Source organism: Ahaetulla prasina, chromosome 10, assembly GCF_028640845.1.
Source record: "Ahaetulla prasina isolate Xishuangbanna chromosome 10, ASM2864084v1, whole genome shotgun sequence".
Lineage (NCBI taxonomy): Eukaryota > Metazoa > Chordata > Lepidosauria > Squamata > Colubridae > Ahaetulla > Ahaetulla prasina.
The window spans coordinates 14,842,819-14,858,919 of record NC_080548.1 but is presented as its reverse complement, the minus strand read 5'-3'; the positions used below and the strand labels follow the sequence as shown (position 1 = coordinate 14,858,919).

Here is a 16,101-nt window from a genome sequence, read left to right as displayed (position 1 = left end):
AAATAAACTGTACTGTAAACCAATCTAAGAAACATGGGAAGATGGGATTAAAATGTTTTAAGGGTCTCTGCCTCTTATACTTCAAAGCCACATCCTGGATATTTCACAGCTTGCCAGTAGAAGTGAAGCAACAGGTCTGGAATCATGATTCAGAGGTTGTAATCCTAAGTATTGTAAAACCTAAAAGTGTAAAACATATTGAGACATGCTCTGAACATGTCTCAAGTGTTTATAGGCCAGCATTTCTCAAACTTGGCAATGTGAAGATGTAGGGACTTCAACTTAAAAGAATTTTTAGCAATGGCCATGCTGGCTGGGGAATTCTCAGGATTGAAGCCCACATATCTCAAGATTGACCAAGTAGGGAAATCCTTTTTAGACTACTCCATGGACTATGCATATACTGTATGTGTTTCCCTGAAAATAAGGCCCTGTCTTTTTTTGAACCCTGAAATCAGTGCTTCGCCTTATTGCCATGCACTCAAAAGCCCGATTGGGCTTATTATCAGGGCATGTCTTATTTTGGGGAAACAGGATATATGTAGGGGTCTACTCTATAAATCTAGAGCAGGGGCTCTCCAAACTCGGCAATTGAAGACTTGTGGACTTCAAGCCTGCTGTCTAGGGAATTCTGGGAGTTTGAAGTCCAGAAGTCTTCAAGTTGCCAAGTTTGGAGACCCCTGATCTAGAATCTTCACAGGTATCCACAGAGTACTTCAAGATCAAGGCTGCAACTGATCTTCCTCCCATATTTTATGTGCCATGAGCATAAAAAATAGACAGTGCTTTGGTCATATTGGGAGAGGTGACTTTTCGGGGGCGGGGGGGAGACGGGATGGGAAACAGGGACAATACCGTGAACAAATTTAATTCCTGAAGAAATTCATGTAGAAATGTCTTCTGTAGTTTTCTTGGCAATAATATGCAAGTGCTTTATTACACAGCCTTGTTTCCAGAATGCTTTTCCTGCCAGTTGCTGAGATATATAAATCTACAGATACACAAAAATACCATATGCTGACACCCTGTGGGCAAATGATCAATTTTATTTCTGCAGAAGCAATGCATTTGCCTCTGCAGAGTTGAGTTTTAAAATCTGCATCTCTCTCTCCGTATTACAACATACAGAGTATCGCTCAGAGGCTGTTTGAAAGAAACGGAGAGCACTCATCATTCTTGGCCCAGTTCGTTGGGTTGTGTAGTAACCCTTCTGCACAGAGCAACTCCCATAAAAATTGTTCCCCATCTCTGTATGCTGCAAGAGATCAGTAGAGATTAACTGCTGTTACCATTATGATGTTTTCTCAAACATTTAAGTAGGTTCAGTCTTTGTACCGTGTAGCGTCTAGAATTCTGGGATGATAGGTCACATCCTATCATTTTGGTGGCATCTTTCCAAGTTCTTGAAGAGCACTAGCATTTTTAAGGCTTAACACATCCGTTTCTCCTGTTCCTCTCAATAGGATTTCTTTTTGGATTCCCAGATCACTCTTATTGCCCATTTGGAACCAGATCATCTGGCCAGTACAGAATAGATTCCAACTGTTATATCCCATGATTGGGAAATTATACTGTGAATGAACAATGCCTAAATTATCACTCGGCAGTGACGGAGAAGGAAACCTCTGCTAGACAAGCGTCGTGCCTTCCAGGGGAATCTGAATTTTAAAAACAGCCTACCAGGCTGCCACTGTGACCCTGTGTTAAAAAGTGTTCTGTGTTTGCAGCAATGCAGTTGTTAGAAATCCGTTAATTAAACATGCCCCTGGCCCCAACACAGACTGAAGTAGTTAAGTTAGGCAGAATTAGTTCAGTTATGGTATGTTGCATGTATATATAAATCAGTAGTGGGTTTCAATTTCGTTCGCTACCGGTTTGTTCATGGGTGTGCGTGCATGCGCACGTGTAATGCTTCTGCGCAGAGATGTCCGGGCCAGTGGGCAGAGCCTCCCGCCGCAGCCACTAGTGGTTTGCCTGACCTGGGGCGAACTGGTAGCAACCCACCACTGATATAAATACATAGCTTTCAAAATCTCTCATAGCATTCTCTCTTCCATTTCACACACACGCACACACCCTCAAAATAGCTTGTGAGAGACTTTGGGTTGAGACAGTAATTTGCCTCAATTAATTAATTAATTTGCCACCCATCTTGTTTCGAAGCAATTCTGGTCGGCTGTCAAAGTAAGGTCCTATGGTTGGTTGGTGTGTGTGCGTGCGTTTGAGACTTAAACCTGGATTTTTCTCAGTCCATCATCGCTTTAACATTCAAGTGGCCATCTAATTCCAGAAAGTCTCACAGAAAATCTGATTGTATTAATCATTAAGGACAACAATTAATATAAAAACTATTCAGGATTCAGAAAAATGAAAGGTGACATTTCCATTTGAGATTAATCTTCTGCACTGCTTTCACTGATCGGTGTGAAACTTACACCTGTCAGCAGTGGATATAGGATCAAAACAACACTTCCTAAACCCTACTGAACATTTCCTATGTGAATGTCAGATGCCTCTCTTGGCAAGACAGCAAAGATGGAATTTCCTCCTACTGTAGTTAATATTAGAAGCTTAGCCTATGGCTTTGCTCTACTCCAGTGTTTCTCAACCTATTGGCTGAGGAATTCTGGGAGTTTATGTCCACATAACTGATAATTACCAAGGTTAAGAAACACTGCTGTAGTCCATGAATTTTGCACAATTAGCTTTTCTTCCTTTGCCTTTATTAATTTGGGATAATAACAGGTGTGTGATGTTTGTGGGCTTTTTAAACATTGTCTAGGAGGAAAAAGAGGATGAAGAGGAAGAAAAGGTAGTAGTAGTAGTTTCTTTGGTTGCCTTGAGTCAGGAAAACAAGAGAAAGTATTACAAATAAATAAGTTTGCAGTGACGGAAACTGCTGGAATAATTCATTTAGTAAATAATGTGAGAGTGCTAACTACATAGATGGATGCCATGCAAATCAACATGTCAATAATTCTGCCTGCCACTATCTGTCCTTCAAATGTTTGTGTTTGTGTGTAACATGATCAACTCTATATTCTTACTAAGTGGCAAATAAGATCTGGAAACTCAATATATTCTGGTGAGCTTTTTGCATTTCAGCTGAGAAAGTTTGACAATGTTACAAAGTGAAATGGATACTAAAGATAATAAGTAATGGATAAAATTAAAAATAAACAATTATAAATAAAAATAAAAGGTAAAGGTTCCCCTCGCACACATGTGCTAGTCATTCCCAACTCTAAGGGGTGGTGCTTATCTCCGTTTCAAAGCCGAAGAGTCAGTGCTGTCCGAAGACATCTCCGTGGTCGTGTGGCCGGCATGACTCAATGCCAAAGGCGCATGGAACGCTGTTACCTTCCCACCAAAGGTGGTCCCTATTTTTTCTACTGGCATTTTTTACGTGCTTTCGAACTGCTCGGTTGGCAGAAGCTGGGACAAGTCACGGGAACTCACCCTGTTACGCGGCAGCACTAGGGGTTCGAACCGCTGAGCAGCCGACCTTTCAATCGACAAGCTCAGCATCCTAGCCACTGAGCCACCGCGTCCCATCCACAAATAAAAATAAACATGCATAAAGACCAGATTGTCTGCTTTGTGACTTTGTAACTTTACAGACAGACTATCAAAAGTTGAAAATCTTTATGTAGCAAAATTGTGTTATATCGTACACAATAGTTTATGACTGACGTGGCCTAGAAGCCCAATAAAGCAGAATTTAAAATAAATGTCAAGACCTTAGCAACCTTGGCAACTTTAAGACCTGTGGACTTCAATTCCCAGAATTCTCCAGCCACCCAAGGCTTCTTACTATTCTGAACAGAAATCAGGAACCTGGTAGCACCTTCCCCACTTCACACATTTATTAAAAGTCATAAGCTATCATGAGCTGCAGCTGCTTTTTAATAAAATTTGCTAATCAGGAAAGATGCCATCAGACTCCTCCTGATGTTTAGCTACAATAAACTAACATGGCTCTCCTCCAACAATGTCTATTTGGACTGAGCGTCTCGTTTTACGGAATTTAGGAATAACAATTCTCAGTATGATCAACAGGACCCGACTGAAGATTAGGATTTTGTAACCAGATCTTTTATTCCTGTTTCTTTCTTTTTCCCCCTTGGTTTAATATAACTAATATAAAAGAAAAATTTACATACATAACAACGCATGGAAACATAAAAGGAGAAATAGGGGAGGGAAAAGAAATAAGAATAAAAGAAAACGTGAAAAAGAGAAAGATATCTAAAGCGATTTTCTATGCTCTTTGCAGCAGTTACCGGTACGAACATCGTAATTACCATTTCCACCCTCCGAAATTATTCTTTATCCCTGTTTCCACGTTGCCTGGACAGTGGCTGGAGGGACTATGAACTGGATATGAACAAAAGAAGTTATTTATGTCTCAATCTCTTATTACAAGGAAGAAAGCTGCCACAGGAAGGAAGCCTTTTTTTTTTTTTGAAAGGTGTGAACTCCAGCAGATCACAAATAGCATCTGCCTATTGCTGGCAACAGTCTGAGGAAATTTTGGGGGTGGAGGGGGGGGGGAAACCAGTCCTTGAAGGGCTGGAAACGTGGTTCCATATGGTTTATTTTCCCTTATCACAGGTTAATTGGCAGGATTTTAATACACACCTTTTAGCATATACCTTCCCAATCCTAAACAAACTGACAGGAAACATCAGAAATAAAATTTCTACCAATCCAGTACCATCGCACAGACATCCTGTACAAGCCATGATTGAATCATGGACATCATGAAAGATATGCATACATTATTCTAATTATGTTATTGGTCAATTGTAGCCTATGACTATCATTAAGTGTTGTATCATTAAGTGTTAAATTTGTACCCTATGACTGTTATTAAGTGTTGTAAGTGTTGTACCTTGATGAACATATCTTTTCTTTTATGTACACTGAGAGCATATGCACCAAGACAAATTCCTTGTGCATCCAATCACACTTGGCCAATAAAAAATTCTATTCTATTCTTTAAAAAATTGCACCATGCAACCAATACAAGTTATCTCATTCATTCATTGCACTAAAGCAGAGATCTCCAACCTTGGCAACTTTAAGCCTGGCGACTTCAACTCCCAGAATGCCCTAGCCAGCAAAGATGGCTGGGGCATTCTGGGAATTGAAGTCCTCCAGGCTTAAAGTTGCCAAGGTTGGAGACCCCTGACTATAGTAATATGGTAACATGTTTTATGCCGCCACTTGTCCCTCCTGTGGATCGTTATGAATATCACATTTAACATTTAAGTGCATTATGGTGGATTCATAACCGCCACCAGGGCCAAATATAGGGATAAGCATCAGTGGGTTAACTTGTGGTTTCTTTGCATTGGCTCAACAAGAGCCGATCCTACTGTCAAATATCTAATATCTGTAATATTAAAGGGACTCTCAACTCCATTCATATCATGAAGGGGGAGTCATTTTGGTGTTACGGTTAAGGTACTGGCCCCAAAAACAGGAGACCGTGAGTTCTAGTCCTGCCTTAAGCACGAAAGCCAGCTGGGTAACTATGGGCCAGTCCAGGGGTGAAATCCAGCAGGTTCGGACATGTTCTGGAGAACCGGTAGCGGAAATTTTGAGCAGTTCAGAGAACTGGCAAATACCACCTCTGGCTGGCCCCAGAATGGGGTGGGAATGGAGATTTTGCAATATCCTTCCCCCAGGAGTGGGGAGGAAATGGAGATTTTGCAGTACCCTTCCCCTGCCATGCCCACCAAGCCACGCCCACCAAGCCACACCATATCCACCAAGCCACGCCCACAGAACCAGTAGGGGAAGAAAATGGATTTCACCACTGGCCAGTCCCTCTTTCTCACCCCAACCTACCTGTCAGACTTATTGCTGTGGGAGGAGGGAGCATTGTATATTTTTGCCGCCTTGAGTTACTTATAAAGTAATAAAGATAGGATAAAAATCTTTTTTTTTAAAAGAAAACAATGCAAGGAGTTTTCAACATGTATTTAAAAGAGGCGGTAATGCTCCTTCTTCAGCAGCCCGACCCAGCCCGGCTGATGAAGGACATGAAAGAAAGCTAATTGCAGCAGGAAGTGAGAACGCACCACAAGTCCCCTCTTGTACTTCTGCTTTGTTGTTAAAAGCTGGGCAGTTCCACATTCCTGACAATTTTCTGTACACATACGCACACAAACACACACAAAGCGTTAGTCAAGAACTCTGGCCAAGTCTATACCTGCAGCAGAGTTAGGAGCTTACCACTTGAGATGCAGGGGGGGGGGAGTGGGAGGGAATAATCGCATTTTGGAATACTTTGTGCGTAACCAGAAAAACTAGAAGACCCAACTGGTTGTATTCCAGTGTTCCTCCTTGTTGCACTAAACTCTTCATACTATACATAAATGATCTCTGTGACCTCATCTCAAGTTATTGTGTTCTCTTTGCTGACGATGTCAAACTATTTAATACCTCTAATAATACTTCTACCCTTCAAGAAGACCTCGACTTAATTTCCGATTGGTCTAAAACTTGGCAACTCCAAATCTCAACCAGCAAATGCTCAGTCTTACATATTGGAAAAAAGAACCCTAACATCAAGTACAAACTTGATGGACATTACCTAACTGATGACCCCCACCCTGTCAAAGATCTTGGAGTTCTCATATCAAATGACCTTAATGCCAAAGCCCACTGCAACTACATAGCAAAAAAGGCCCTAAGAGTTGTACACCTAATTTTACGCAGCTTCTTATCTAAAAACTCTACACTACTAACTAGAGCATACAAAACATTTGCCAGACCTATTCTTGAATACAGCTCATCCGTCTGGGACCCATACCACATCTCTGACATATACAATAGAAAGAGTCCAGAAATATTTTACTGGAAGAGTTTTTCACTCCTCCGAAAACAACAAAATACCTTATACCGACAGACTTGAAATCCTGGGATTAGAAAACTTACAACTCTGTCGACTTCGACATGACCTGTGTTTAACACACAAAATCATCTATTGCAATATCCTTCCTATAAAAGACTACTTCAGCTTCAATCGCAATATTACAAGAGCAAAAAATAGATTCAAGCTAAATGTCAACCGCTTCAAGCTTGATTGCAGAAAATATGACTTCTGTAACACAGTTGTTAATGCTTGGAACTCATTACCTGACTCCATAGTCTCTACTCAAAATCCCAAAATCTTCAACCAAAAACTTTCTACTATTGACCTCACCCCATTCCTAAGAGGACTATAAGGGGCGTGCATAAGAGCACAAAAGTGCCTACCGTTCCTGTCCTATTGTTCCCTTCATTATATCAAATTGATATAATTGATGCATATTTTTTACTTATATATATATATTTTCTTCAAGATATGTTGTTTTATCTATGGCAATTGTTTGTGTATACTGTTGTGACAAAAATAAATGTTTTTTTTTTGCATGTGTGTAGCTTTGATCTGCAGAAAGAAGGAATACTCAATTGAAATGGTACAGCCTTAGTCCCGCCTTGGAAGAATGGCAGATGATGGTTACCTAAAAGACATGCTGTTCAGTCAAAGTGTCTGCAGGCAATCCAGCATGGTCTTCTTCACACAATACACAACCTGGCGACTGTCAAGCCACTCATAAGCAGGGGAGAAAGGGGTCCACCCTTGTTCCAAAACAACCGGTATGAATTTGATAGAGCAATATCTTTAACCAAAAATCGTCTACCATTGACCTCACCCCATTCCTAAGAGGACTATAAGGGGCGGGCATAAGTGCACAAAAGTGCCTACCGTTCCTGTCCTATTGTTTCCTTTCATTGTATGTGCTTGTATATAATGTGACAAAATAAATAAATAAAAATTAAAAAAAATATCACAAGTCCAAAGTCTCCCATCACATGCACCTTAATTGGCCCTTGCTAGATTACCTACCACGGTTGCCGTTTAAATTTTAAAACAGAAACAATAAAAACTGGTTACCTGGAACTATTGTTTCTTTTCTCTCTCTCTTTTCTTTCTTTCTTTCTTTCTTTCTTTTCTTTTTTTTTTTTTTTCAAAAATGTCTTTGAATATTTTAAGAGGAAAAATGGAGAGTGGGTGCAATCTGATACTTTTAGAATAGAATAGAATTTTTATTGGCCAAGTGTGATTGGACACACAAGGAATTTGTCTTGGTGCAGATGCTCTCAGTGTACATAAAAGAAAAGATACCTTCATCAAGGTACAACATTTACAACACAATTTTGGAACAACAAAATTTTGGAACAAGAAAACGGTCAAAAGGGTGCTAGGAGCCATGGACCACCCTGAGGGGGGGAAAAACACACTACAAAATTGCCTTCTGCATTAGAAAATGACAAATGTTTTGTCGGAGAGCCTACAGCCATCTCTTCATTCCAAATTTGCTCAGATGTTTTGTATAGATTTGTCTAATCCCTCTTTGAAGACTTCCATTATCATCTTCATCACCACACTGCAGAGTCTTCTCAGCCTTCCCCAGCCTAATTTATTTCTTTATTTGTTAAATTTATTGCCCCCTGCCTTGACACGGGGCTGCTCAAGGTTTACAATAATAAAAAGGAAGAAAAATGAAAGGAGTGTAAACAGAATGGGAGTAAAATAATAGAACAATAAAATAAACAATGGCAAAGGAACACAATGAGAATAATACATCAATACGATAGCCAAAAAGGGATGGATGGATGGATGGATGGATGGATGGATGGATGGATGGATGGATGGATGAATGGAAGGTAGTAAGGAAGGAAGGAAGGAAGGAAGGAAGGAAGGAAGGAAGGAAGGAAGGAAGGAAGGAAGGAAGGAAGGAAGGAAGGAAGGCAGGCAGGCAGGCAGGAAGGAAGGAAAGCAGACAGCAAAGGATGGCGGGATGGTGGAATCTGTCATCAATCCAGCTACCTGCAATGTGGAACCTTCTCATTTTGTCCGTAGGTCAACCGGCAGAGCCAGGTCTTCAGGATAGGAGGAGGGTGGAGAGAGATCTTACCTTAGAGTGTAAGATAACAGAATCACAGAGTTGGAAAGGACCTTAGAGGTCTTCTAGTCCAACCTCCTGTTCAAGCAGGAGGCCCAACACCAGTGATGGCTAACCTTTTTGCCATTGCATGCCAAAAGCGTGGGGGAGCGTGGGGGGGTCACGCGCATGCGTGCCTATACCCATAATTCAATGCCCCCCCGTGCATGGCCCCCTGTGTTCCCCATGTTTTTGGCACACGATGGCATGGTCGCACGGTAGGCCCGTTTTTCACCCTCCCCAGGCTCCAGAGGCTTTCTAGGACTCTGGGAAGGGCAAAAAAACGTACCTTTCGCCACTTTCCCAGAGGCCCTCTGGAGGCCGGAAACAATCTCTTTCCCGACTTCCGGTGGGCCCGGAAGGCCCCAAAATCAGCTGGCCGGCATGCGCGCTGGAGCTGAGGCAGGGCAATGCTCGTGTGCCCACCGATTTGGCTCCGTGTGCCACCTGTGGCACGCGTGCCATAGGTTCACCATCACGGCCCTACAGCATTTCAGACAAATGGCCATCCAATTTCTTCTTGAAAGCCTCTAGTGATGGCAGACCCACAACTTCTGGAGGCACACTGATTAACTGTTCTCACTGTCAGATCTTCCAAAGGGTTCCTAACACTTATCAAACATGTACGGTTGCAAATTCCAACTTCCTTAACTCATTTACACCAGATATCCAGTTAATATTTCAACATGTGTCCATACTGGATTGGGTAAAAACTGATTAACACCAACTTCCCAAAAGCAAGATAACTTCCATTTCTTAACGCGGCTGGACATAAATGGTAATAAACCACAGCAGTGACACTACAATCCTCTAGGGGGCAGGATAACTCTTCAGACTAAAGGAAAAGGTTTGCAAACTAAAGTTTCAAAGAATTAGCCTTTCCAATTGAAGGTCCCCACAGCCTCCATCATCACCATCAGGAAAACTTTTACCTTGAGAGAACAAAAGCAGAGAACCATGGTTGGATGGGGGAGGCAATAAAAAAAGAATAAACAGAAATTCTACACAAAATTCAAGAGAAAAACGCATTCAGCTGCATTTAGAATGGAATCTGAAAATAGCAAAAAAGATGTCCCTTGATGTAGCAGGAAGTGCTTTCAACAAGATTTTTCAACCTGCAACATCTGTATGTCTCCAGGAGTGCCTTATAGCAGGGAGGCTATATCTTCCTAACAGATGGCTGCAAGTTTGACATAATTCCTAATTCTACCAATTCCTTGGCAAAAAAATAAATAAAAAATAAACGTGTTAATATTTATCCAGTCATACTAATCCCGAAGAAAGGAATCTGAACGCTTGCTTATTGCACATTTAAAACAAAATAAAAGTTGTATTTGCGGGCTTGAATTTTAATGCAAGACAAAGAAGGATCTAAGAAATAAAAGGGCAAGAAGAAGCTGTTGAAAAACATTGAGCTGGGGAGGCAGAGAAAAGCTGCATTGTGGGCCAAAAACCGACATGGGGGCAAAGTCAATGGAAGTGCTGTAGTGGATGATGGTCCAAAGAATCCCTTTCCCAGGCCTCTTTGCTGCTCTGAACCACTGAACTGGCCAGGTGGTCCTTGACTTATAAATGCGATTGCACCCATGAGTTCAGTCATAACTCATGATGGTCATAAAGCAGGTCACCAGGTCACCAGGCCTAATTTTAACTTTTTTTTGCAGCCGTGTTTAAATGATCCTATTGTTCGGTATGGGACGGTTTTTGCTGGAAGTAAATGCCAGTTTCCAGCAAAAATTACATCAATCAATAATGTGACTATGGAGCACTAAAAACAAGCACCCAAAATGCAACTGTGTGACCACAGGGAGGGGGGAGGGACAGAACTTCAAACTTGGGTCACAGGCAGCTTCTCTTGGATCCATCATAACTTTCAACAGTCGCTAAGCAATCGGTCATAAATTGAGGGCTACCTATATTTTTTTCTAAGGTTTCCAGAACGAGCCAATAATGGCAATGTCTACAAGAAGCCAAGGCTGGAACTGCATGAAAATTAACACGACTGATTGCAAGGGTATTTGCAGAGGGTGGTTAAAAAAAAAGTCAAGATGGCAGCCCTGATTGTGCAACTGGTTTTTCCAATATGCAACACAAATGAAATCAGGTGGAGTATGATAGCACCAATCCAACCACTGATTGACTGGATTAATAGTCTACCTTTCTTCCCCAAAAATTGGCACTTCAAATGTCCAACAAGAAAATAAAATACAAAACAATAACAGTGCACTCACTCACTTTCATCCTTCAAAAAATATTCAGTAATTGCTAACCATTTTTTTTTAAAAAAAATGAAAGACAAGTAAAAAACTCCCAAACTATAAAAGCTATTGTTTATTTACATTACTATTGTTGCATAGTAATCAACTATACCAGGGGTCTGCAAACTTGGCTCTTTTAAGACTTGTGGATTTCAACTCCCAGAGTTCCTCAGCCAGCTGAGGAACTCTGGGAATTGAAGTCCACAAGTCTTAAAAGAACCAAGCTTGCAGACCCCTGAACTATACAACAATAGTAATGCAACTTACATCAAGACTCGAGGCAGCTATGAACATGGCTACTCCTCAATTAACAACTGGTTGCTTAACGACTGTCCAAAGTTACGGTGCATCCCAAAAGAGTTACTTATAAACCGTCCTATGATTACATTTCAATGATCACATTTCAGGACTTTGGCAACCGGCTCACTTTTATGACCAGTTGCAGAGTCCTGCATTCAACTAATGACTGGATTCACCTAATGACTACATGGTCTGTTCAACAATCATGATGGCTCACTTTACAACTGTTATAAAAATGGTTGTAAAATCAAGTCAGGTTACATGGTGACCCACTTAATGACCGCAACTACTTACAACAGAACTTTCAAGCTTAGTTGTGGTTGTTAAATGAAGATTACCCATGCCATAAAACAACTGAAGTCCTACAATGCTAAAGGGAATGATCCTGGAATTTTAAAATCATATCTTAAAAGTTTTTCTCAGTTATCCTACCACAGTAAATCAACTTTAAAGCAGCTGTCCCTTGCTGAATCACCTTTTCCAGTTGTTTGAGCAGGAAGACTCTATGTCAGAAGATCATCTTCACAGTCCTCTCTAAATGTCTATAGGGAGGGAGTTGAGCTAAAGTCAGGGGCCTGGGGGTGAGGGACCAAACACCTTCTAAAAACCAAGAACATCCACGAGGATGGACCTTTCTAACTGGCCTCATCTTTTAGAAGAGGTTGGTGGCACCAACTGTTGTGACCTAGGCCCAAGTAGTTATTACCAGACACAATCAGTCCTAAACGAACATATTTTATTAGAACAGCTGAGAATGAAGTAATTCTCTTAATTCGTCCAAATTAAGTCCAAAACAAAGTCCTTCGGCCATATCACAAACCTTTGTCTTCTTTGACACCTGCCAAAGGCTTTTCTTGGCAAGAACCCCACGAAGTTCAGAAACAGGAGACAAGAAACAATTGCAATGTTGCTTTCCTACAAAGAACCCAAGAGCCGTTGCTGCTCTTTTAAGCCTCATGGGAGGAGCCAATCATCTCTTGGCCTTACTCCCGTCCTTTTTGATTTAGCTGTTCTTGCCTTCTGGCAACTCTTCACATGCATGCACTAGGAACAGGCACCTCCTGTTCCTCTGCCTCTCTGCTGTCTGCCTCTGGAGGATCCGGAGTCCGCGCATCGCTCCCAGATGGCCCTGGCCCCATCTCTGCCTCCGATGCAGAACCCTCGTCCGGGCCTTCCCCTGACTCCAGGACTGACCCATTGTCCTCCCCAGCCTCCTCACTGTCCGACTCCACTGCCAGCTGGCGGACCACAACACTAACAAACCTCATGGTGACCAGGAAGTGATTTGCTCACAACAAAGGAATGGCTGATATTAATTTATTCCACCTGCAAGTCATGTCCCTAAATGCTACAAAGCAAAGGCTAGGTCAAACATATGGGCCCCTATGTAAACTGGGTCTGAGATGTTCTGGATAAGCCTATGGGTCCAAATGCCAGTCTGATTCCACCCACAAGTTCATAGGGGTTGAAATCCCCTTTACGCAGCAATCGTAAAGACATGCCAATTACCTGAATTTTGATTATGTGACTTCAACAGTCTTAAACAATCCCAATTAAAAAAATTGAGAGGATCAGTCAATTTTTCCCCCCATCACCCTATTAACTTCAAACAGTTATTAACCAAATGGTTGTACGTCGAGGACTACTTATATTTTTGTTGTCTATAAAGTTTCTGCTTAACTATAGTGTTGTGGTCCGCCAGCAGCCTGCGGAGCTGGCAACGGAGTCAGACAGCGATGAGGTTGAGGTGGGGCCATCGGGGAGTGAGGTGCAGACTTCAGAGCCTCCAGAGACTGATAGTAGTGAGGCAGAGGAACAGGAGGAGCCTGTTCCTAATGCACGCATGAGAAGAGCTGCCAGAAGGCAAGAGCAGCTCAAGCAGAGAGGACAACTCGGGAATAGGGCCAAGAGATGATTGGCCCCTCCCATAAGGCTTAAAAGACCAGCAATGGCATTTGGGCTTTGCTGGAAAACAACTTTGGTAGCTGCGTCTTCTTCTTTGTCTACGTCTTGCATTTATTTTTGTGACTTCTGAACGTTTGCCAAGAAAGGCCTTTGGCAGTTTGCCTAATTGGACCAAGGTTTGCGATAGGACTGAGGAATTTGTGTTGGGAGGAATTTGCTTTAATTTAGTTGAACTACGCTGGGAATGAAGTAATTTTCAGCTGTTTGGATAGTTTGTTTGTTTTTTCATTGACTGAGTTTCCTACTATCTACTTGGGCCTGGGTCGCAACATATGTTCAGTGACCTCACCTACGTAATCTTGCATTATTTAAACCAATAAAAACACCAACTGACACACACATACACACACACACACATATATATAGCCTGGGACTAAAAAGGATGCATGGCAGCCACCGCAGAGATACAACCTAACCAGGGAAAGGAGATCATCTGGAGCCCTGATGGTTGCAACCGAAGTCCCTAGCCACTACTGCATGTAGCCACAAATCAAGAAAACGGCTGTTAAAAGCTTTCTGGCTAAAAGGTTTCTTTTTTTAAAAAAAAGAAGAAGAGGAGGAGACAGGACACATTATCTTTCTAGCTCTCGTTGCACAGCCAACTAGCTTGAAAATGGGGCAGGAGAATTAGCCACCAGGGGCAAAGAAATAGCCATCATTGCAATTTAAGAACTCAAAAGCCCCAGGAAACGATCTTTTGATCACACCAGAATATTGGCCTCCTTTGACCCACAGAGGTGTTCAAGGTAACCATGAGGTCATATCCGGCATTTCTTTTTTCTTTTCTTTTTTTTTAATTAGAAAAGCCAGACATGGAACTTTGGACTTCCATTGTGTGAGTCAGATTTTGCTTCCTCTTCGGTTACTGGACTCTCATCCTGAGGCGTTCCAAATACAGGTAATCCTCGATTTACGATCGCCATTAAGCCCAATATTTCTGTTGCCTAGCGAGGCTGTTGTTAAAAGGAGTCATTCCTCATTTTATGACCATTTTTTCCCCACAGTTATTAAGCAAATTGCTGCAGTTGTTAAGTAAACTCATGCGGCCGTTAACTGAAATGCGGCTTCCCCCATCGACTTTGCTTGTCAGAAACTGGCTGGGAGGTTTACCAAGGATCACGTGACCTGTCAGAGACGCATGCCAGTCGCTCAGCGCCTGAATTTTGATCACATGACCATGGGGACTGCTGCAACGGTCATAAGTGTGAAAACTGACCATAGTTGTAAGTCAAGGACTACCTGCACAGTATTTAGAACAACCAAGGCCAGAAGTCTGGCTAGTTAGTGCAGAAGGATCCCCAAGAAGGCAGCTTGCTCAGCTCCCCAAGAAGATAGCCTATGGTGAAATATCACACTTGTCCTGAGGCCCCTTCCCTGTTTACTAATATGCAAAAGTCAAGATCCTTTTACAAGGCCCAGCATGGCTGAAAGCCTGGATAGCTGGCAGTTCTACAGAGGAATTATTGAGTCTGTCATCTGCACCCCTATAACTGTCTGGTTTGGTTCTGCAATCCAACAAGACAGACACAGACTTCGGAGGATAATTAGAACTGCAGAAAAAACAATGGCTACCAATCTGCCTTCCATTGAGGACCTGTATACTGCAACCTCTTCGGCAGAATAGGTTGTAAAAAAAATGCTTTTAAAAGTAAAAAAAAGATTGCGCACCACAGCTGATCACCCTTCCCCCCACATGCTGTTCTACTTATCCCATGCCTCCTTTTGCCGTGCACTGCGTGCTCACCTCGCATTTGGTGCGCGGTGCACGCAGCGTGCATGCGCAGCCAGCAAACCAGTAGTAAACCGGTTCAGATTTCACCACTGCCTTAGACTCCCAGCAGTAGCTTTCCCAACCTAGCTATCTCCAAAAGTATGGATATAACTCCCAGAATTCCCAACTTCTGGGAATTCCAGGCCACGCATCTGGGAAGTGTTAAAATCGGGGAAGGCTACTTCTACAGTAAATCATGAATCTGCTGAAAACAAAAGGCATCAGCAGTTACCAAGCCAGGAAGGTGTACATTTTCTTCGCACTCATTATGTTTTTGACCTTGAAACAACTCAGAATGCAGGAGAGGAAGGAGGGTGTTCCAATATTACCTTTCAAGACTGCAGGAAGCTATTACATCTCATTCCTCACTCAATAAATATCATAATGTAATAACAGCTTGAGCATTTAAAATCATTGTGTTAGCCTCGTGCTGGAGCAGCTATCACAAAAGGTATGGAACCTTTTCCCAATATGCTGTCCTACAGATGTTTTGGGGGATCTCCAATCATCTTCAAAAAACAGATCCAGGAAACTACAGACCTATCAGCCTAACCTCAATACCAGGGAAGATTCTGGAAAAGATAATCAAGCAACGAATCACCGAAAACCTAGAAGCGAACAAAGTAATAACTAAAAGCCAACATGGGTTTGTCAAAAACAGATCATGCCAGACAAATCTTATTGCATTCTTTGACAAAGTGACAAAATTAGTGGACCAGAGGAATTCTGTCGATATAATTTACTTGGACTTCAGTAAAAATTTTGATAAAGTAGACCATAATCTACTACTAGATAAAGTAGGAAA

At 42.0% G+C, this 16,101-nt stretch overlaps 1 protein-coding gene across 6 annotated transcripts in view; it reads right to left on the bottom strand.

The window, feature by feature from the left end:
- The window catches only part of RPS6KA1 (ribosomal protein S6 kinase A1), a 126,872-nt gene that overhangs the window by 75,938 nt on the left and 34,833 nt on the right, over positions 1-16,101 (bottom strand). Inside the window, exon 1 of one of the 6 annotated variants that reach the window (XM_058195215.1) lies at positions 5,857-6,040. The exons of the other annotated variants lie outside the window; for them this stretch is intronic. The gene's annotated coding sequence lies outside the window, so the exon portion shown is untranslated. Of the gene's footprint in view, positions 1-5,856; positions 6,041-16,101 lie in introns of those variants that run through there. 6 annotated transcript variants of the gene reach the window in all.